The 5,807-nt window shown below is 39.2% G+C and overlaps 1 protein-coding gene and 1 long non-coding RNA gene across 4 annotated transcripts in view; both read left to right on the top strand.

Annotated features, from left to right (window-relative positions):
• The window catches only part of LOC116185690, a 3,141-nt gene extending 995 nt beyond the window's left edge, over nt 1-2,146 (top strand). Inside the window, exon 2 of the long non-coding RNA XR_004150562.1 lies at nt 1,995-2,146. This is a non-coding gene — a long non-coding RNA (uncharacterized LOC116185690). The remainder of the gene's footprint in view (nt 1-1,994) is intronic.
• The window catches only part of LOC102677107, an 89,804-nt gene that overhangs the window by 47,226 nt on the left and 36,771 nt on the right, over nt 1-5,807 (top strand). The window lies entirely within an intron of this gene.

Genomic DNA, 5,807 nt, shown 5'->3' with positions numbered 1-5,807 from the left:
AAAAAAAAAAAAAAAAAAAAAAAAAGAAAGAAAGAAAGAAAGAAAAGAAAAGAAAAAGAAAGAAAGGAAGGAAGAGAGAAAAATCTCGGTAATTACACGGTCTTTAAATCTGTACGCCTGTACGGAATGATAAACTTCTCCGTGGTAAAACGTGGCTCCATCCAAATTGCCACGTTCCCCCGTCGTGATCGCGAGATTCCGTTGTCGCGAGGCAGACGTGCAATGCATCATTGGCGCGGGGTATCGTGAAATTAGCATAAATCTTGATAGCCGATAAACACCGCCTCCCTTTATGCGAGTGGTTCCTCGCGGAGAGGCACGAGGAGAAAACCGGTCCAGGGAGAGATGGTCGGTGTCGGTAGTTGGACAGCAGCTGCCTGCCGATACGATATGCGATACACGCGTAACATAGTCGTTCGATCGATTTCGAATTCTCGCATCGAAGGAAATTACCCTTTGTCGATGATGAGTAATTAATTTAATATCGAGCGGGGTTGGGCCATCGACTATTAAAGCGAGCTTATTAAAAAAACTCGAGTTATTCGAGGAACGAGATATGAATGCTCGAGCAAATCTGAATTGAATCTCATTATACGTGTTGTATAAGCTCGAGATAGTAGGAAGTTTTAAGGATTCGAGATTGAACGAGTGTTGAGTGAAGATCTTTAAATCTTTATATAATATTCACCGTCGTCATCGTAAACTCTCGCTTTCATCGTGGTTTTCTTTATCATTCCAGCGCAATAGGGGGCCAAGTTTCCAAGCGAAAAGAATAAACAATTTTCTCTTCGATCCAAAACGAACTCTCGATCCGAAACTCTTCGTTTTCGATCGAGGCGCTCCTTCATCTTTCGTATGCATTGAAATCGACGAAAAGATAGATTGAACCGATTACTCCGATACATTGGCCCCGTCGAAGAAAAGGCATAAAGGGCTTCCTTGTGGCGTGTGTTGTTACATCTTTGCATTTATAGTGGACGTTATTTTCCCGTCCGGTCGGACGAGAGAAATGGACGGGTGGCGATACGCGCGGGTGGCGTGCACGCGACAAAAGAGGCAAGAACTATAATACGAACGATTTCGTGGCCATTATCAAGGAGAAGTCGCGTGCCGTTAGCTCGATCGCTCGTTTGTATTCAACGAAAAGGACCGTATCATTCGTATAAATTGTAAGCGCGTGTGCGTCTCGCATGGTTAAACGATTGATCCTTCTCTTAGTATTCCGCTTCCCTTCGCAATAGCCTGACCGATGTACATCACTGTCGAACCCATGTCGATCACGTATCGCCCATTATTATTCGTCGTTCGCCCGGATTCGTTCCAAGCCAATAATGAGCGTTCCTCTTCTTTTTTAATTGCGCTTCAGATTGCAATCGGCTCTTTTTTTTTCGCGCAATCAGCGAGCCAATGCTGCGAAATTGGGAATTTGAAAGAGAATCATGGAATCGTAGACGCAAATTATTAGTTATTGTTCCAAAGTGTGGAATTCGATGTCGATGAAAGTTTGGAAAGACACGAAATCGACAGATACACTTTAAATCGTGGTGAAACAATCGTGCACAGGATAAGTAGAGAGAATAAATTATTAACGAGTGATCAATAAAATAAAACTTGATCGATTATTCTAGTTAAAGCGATGTGATATTACAATGTTCTCTTTTTCTTCTCATTCGTCTCTTTTTTTCATTTATTCGAGAATAAATTTTCCTCCTCCTTTTAGAGCATTCGATCTTTCCACGAAATTTTTTATTTAATGTAAGAGATTGTAATCAGTCGTTCTCACGATCCCGCCAAAATACCATTTCCATGCTCTTTACGCGTACGACGATCCAAGAATTGGAATCCAGGGCGAAAAGATTCTTTTTGTGCCACGATGTGTCACGACTTCAAAGCTGTCAGTGTCGAGATCTTGTGACGTAGCAAATCGTCGATGTAGCAATTCCACGATCCAGTGGTTATGAGTGTCGAATTCTGTGTCAGGGAGGGGGAGGGAGGGGGTATCAATATTGGTATTCCACGAGCCGAAGTTCGCCGTTATTGAAATCTCTTGACCCGGTAATCGACGACATAGTGTCGAACAATCCTTAAGATATCGACGTCTCGTGTATCGAATTATTTCTTCGATTATCTCTCGATATATCAAACGTGTATCGAGATTTTTGAATAACCGAGAAAATTGGAATATTCTTTGCCAGCTGTTTCATCTCAACGACATGGATCCGTGATTCTTTCTTTCATTGATCCGGGAAGAAAAGGATTTCGATCTATGGAAAATAATTCGAACCCTCCCCGCAGCCGCATCCGACCTCTTTCTTGAAAATCGTTGTCGGGGTCTAGGTCAAAGAATTGAGATTAATAAGTTCGAAAGGAGAGGAGAAACAAGTGCGGTTCTGTGTACCACCCTTTTGATGACAGCGATTCTTAACCTATTCTGAGACGCATAACAGTTCTTTAATTAAGGGACACGACGAGAAAAAGAAAGAAAAAAAGGGAACTTTTCATGCGAATCTCGTTTTGCATCCTCGTCGAAAAGGGTTTCTCTCTCGAAACCGGTTCGCGTCGTCCATTTCGACCATCGCCTATTGTTTTCATCGATTCGATTGCGTAATCCATTGTTTCGATTTACACCACCATCGATGTACACTAGGAGCGCACGGATCAATTATTCCTCGAATGAATGGATTTTGACAGATTTTCTATCCGATCCGCTAGCTATCATAAAATTTAATTCGATTGGTATGCTCGAGCGGGCGTAGTTTTAAATTTAACCCAATTTTCTTCGCGATTTGCTCCATCGAAATTTGGATAAGCACGTGTCTAGATTGATTCAACGATTGAATGGGAGAAGAAAGAGGCGGAAAAGAAAGAATCAGGTTGAAAACCTCTGATCCGGCGTATCCCTTTGCAATCTAAATCCTTTCCAACCAAACGGATTTGTTCCATTTAACTCGTGAAAAGCAGTGGTAGTAGTAACTTCAGTTTGACTTAACTTACAGATCGGGCTTCCGTATAAAAGCTTGTGCCACGGATGAGAAACGAAGGGAAATGAAAATCAGATACGTTTTATCGTTCCTGTGAGACACTTTTCACGGTTTCGGTCCCACTTTAGAATTTAGATTCGTCCGGTATACGTAACAACTTCAGTTTGAACGACACTCTTACAACGAAACTTCAAGAAAGAAAATTCCTTTAAATCTGCAAGCACATGGGAATATTCCTTCGCCAATTTCTGTAACAACGTCCTCTCGAAATGGATTACAATTTATATAAGACGGATATAAATCTCTAGACGGATGATACGAGCAAAGAGTGAGTTTAAATGCATGAATCGAAAAATTGTGTCGAAAAGAAGAAAATAGGATAAAATTCCATCCACAAGTGCAAGTAAATTTAGCTTTTTCGATTTTCGATTGGATACGGGTTAATTGTCGATAGGAAGTATATTCTATCGTATAAAAATAAAAAAAAAAAATATGAAATAAAATTTTTTCATTTCAAAACTAGTTTACGAGAAAATTAAATTCGAAAATTCGTCGAGTACGCAAACTATTCCTTGATTGCATATTTTCAATTTTCTCCAAATTAAAAATTTAAATAACAAAATTTCCATGGGAATAATCCATTTTCCCCTAATATACTCATAATAATTTAACTAATAGTTCAAAAATTGAGTCAATTTCAATTGTACTTGGACAAATTTTATTCTTTCCTTTCGACGTCTATTGGAAAAGATACAAAGAATTCAAGTATCGAACGAAGTATCAACATTATTATGAATACAAAGAAAGAAATATTCGAAAAATTTTCAAATTTAATTTAAAACTATTTAAACGAAAAAAAAAAAAATTTATTCTTCGCGCATATCTGTCTGTACAGAGTCAACCTGTACGTCTGGATGGATAAAGGAAAAATAAAAAAGAATCCAAGCATCGAAGCAGACAACCTCCGACGCGACGTTATTGCAAAAACGAAGGCAACAGTATTGGAGATCTTTCTGAGAACTGTGAGAACGCGCGTACGGCATAAGGAGCTTCCGTGTGAACGTGGCCTTAGAAAAAGCACTTTGCCCTACGCGTCGTCATTCTAGCAGCGACAACGACGCTGGAATTCGCTCCGCTCTTTCTTACCTCTTACTTTCTTTTTCATTATTCCCTCCGAGCCCGTCTTTTCCTTCTTCCTTCCTGCTCCCATTTATACGACCGCCTTGATTGCTCCGCCATCGTTTCCCTTTTCTCCGCTGACAATGACCTTCCACCGTGGAGAAGAAAATATGAACGCGGATGAGGGAAAAGCGACGTCGTTCTTCCCTCATTTTATCGAGAAAAGGTAACGACGCAATATCGACAATTTTCCTCGAGATTCCTTTTTTTCCTCGCTGCGACGCCCCTTTTAATCCGTGATTGAATGGACACGATTTCGAATGTTCAAGGGTGTAAATGAAACGAGATCGAATTCGAATCGAAAGAGATGTGAATTATCGACTTCACGTCGTTAATATTTTCGGGATAAAATTTGAAATCGATACGCAAGTAATCAGTGTAATCTTAACGACGATCCGATTGGATTTGAAAATATAAATTAATGGAAAAGAAGTCAATTTTTCAAGTCTTAAATAAAAGTAAAAAGAACCTCGATGATATTATCTTGATATGCAAAGAGATGTACCAATTTAAGGAATGCAAACCTGTGATATCTATTTGCGTCGAAAACGGTATGCAATCTTGGTAATAGAGTAAATTCTTTTCGGTCGACATCGAACGTCGCTGTGAGGTTTATAGGTGGATCGATGAATTCTCTTTTAGGTATCACCCGGGGAATAAAAATCTAGGGAATCGACTGAGACACGATCTAACATATTTCTGTCGGAAGAAACGAGCCGACGGTTGCGTGAATTCGAACGAACGATTCCTCGTTGAATGAATTGGAGCAGCATATCATTTTTATACCCGTTTGATTTCGCCGATGTATTTATTGAAACCGCAGCGAATAAAGCTAAAATTTTCCACGATCCTTTAAACGAAGCGTAAAAATTCTCATAATTCGAAATAACATTTTAAACATTTTCACAAAGGTTGTATATCCGACAACATCCTTTATTAAACAAGGAATAATACCGTGCATTAATATAGGAATTCTGTTTCAGGTGATAAAGATTGAATCAAAACGAATTTTATTTTCGTTATTAATTATTTATTTTATTTATTAAAAAAGAAATTTAAATTGGAAGATCAACAATTTTGGAATTATTATAATTTTAACGCTTTTGAGATACGTATATTCCGTCTTTGATTGTCTCTAGGTATAACACATATCGTTTAAAAGTAATCAAGAATTTATAGTGAATCTCGATTTATTGAAACACACATACAAAATCAAATCATCGCGCGAAAGTCGTTCTCCTATATAATCCTATCATCGTTTTAATCGATCGGTTAACCAACTTCAGTTAATAATTAATGATCCGTGAGCAATGGATAAGTGGATAAGCATAAAACGCGCACCACTCATCCGGCTAATCTCCATGATAATGGCGAAACGGAATGGTCCTTGGTTCAAAGTTCCTTAAAGCGGTGTGAAATGTGCTCTCGGAACTCGGCAGACATTTCGCGGAAAGAATACAAATCGGCCTGTGACACGAACACGGTTCAACGACTGATCCAAACTCTGTTAATCCTCTTAGCCGAAGGGGACTTAATCCGGTAAAATCGTTACGAAGTTTGTCGAGACCACGAATTTGAAGAGATGAGCGCGTGAGATATGACGGCCTCCGTGGATTCTGCGTTTCCGTTCGAGGAACAATTTTTTCA

Source organism: Apis dorsata, unplaced genomic scaffold (genome assembly GCF_000469605.1).
Source record: "Apis dorsata unplaced genomic scaffold, Apis dorsata 1.3 scaffold_254, whole genome shotgun sequence".
Classification (NCBI taxonomy): Eukaryota; Metazoa; Arthropoda; class Insecta; order Hymenoptera; family Apidae; genus Apis; species Apis dorsata.
This window is presented reverse-complemented; position numbering and strand designations above follow the sequence as displayed.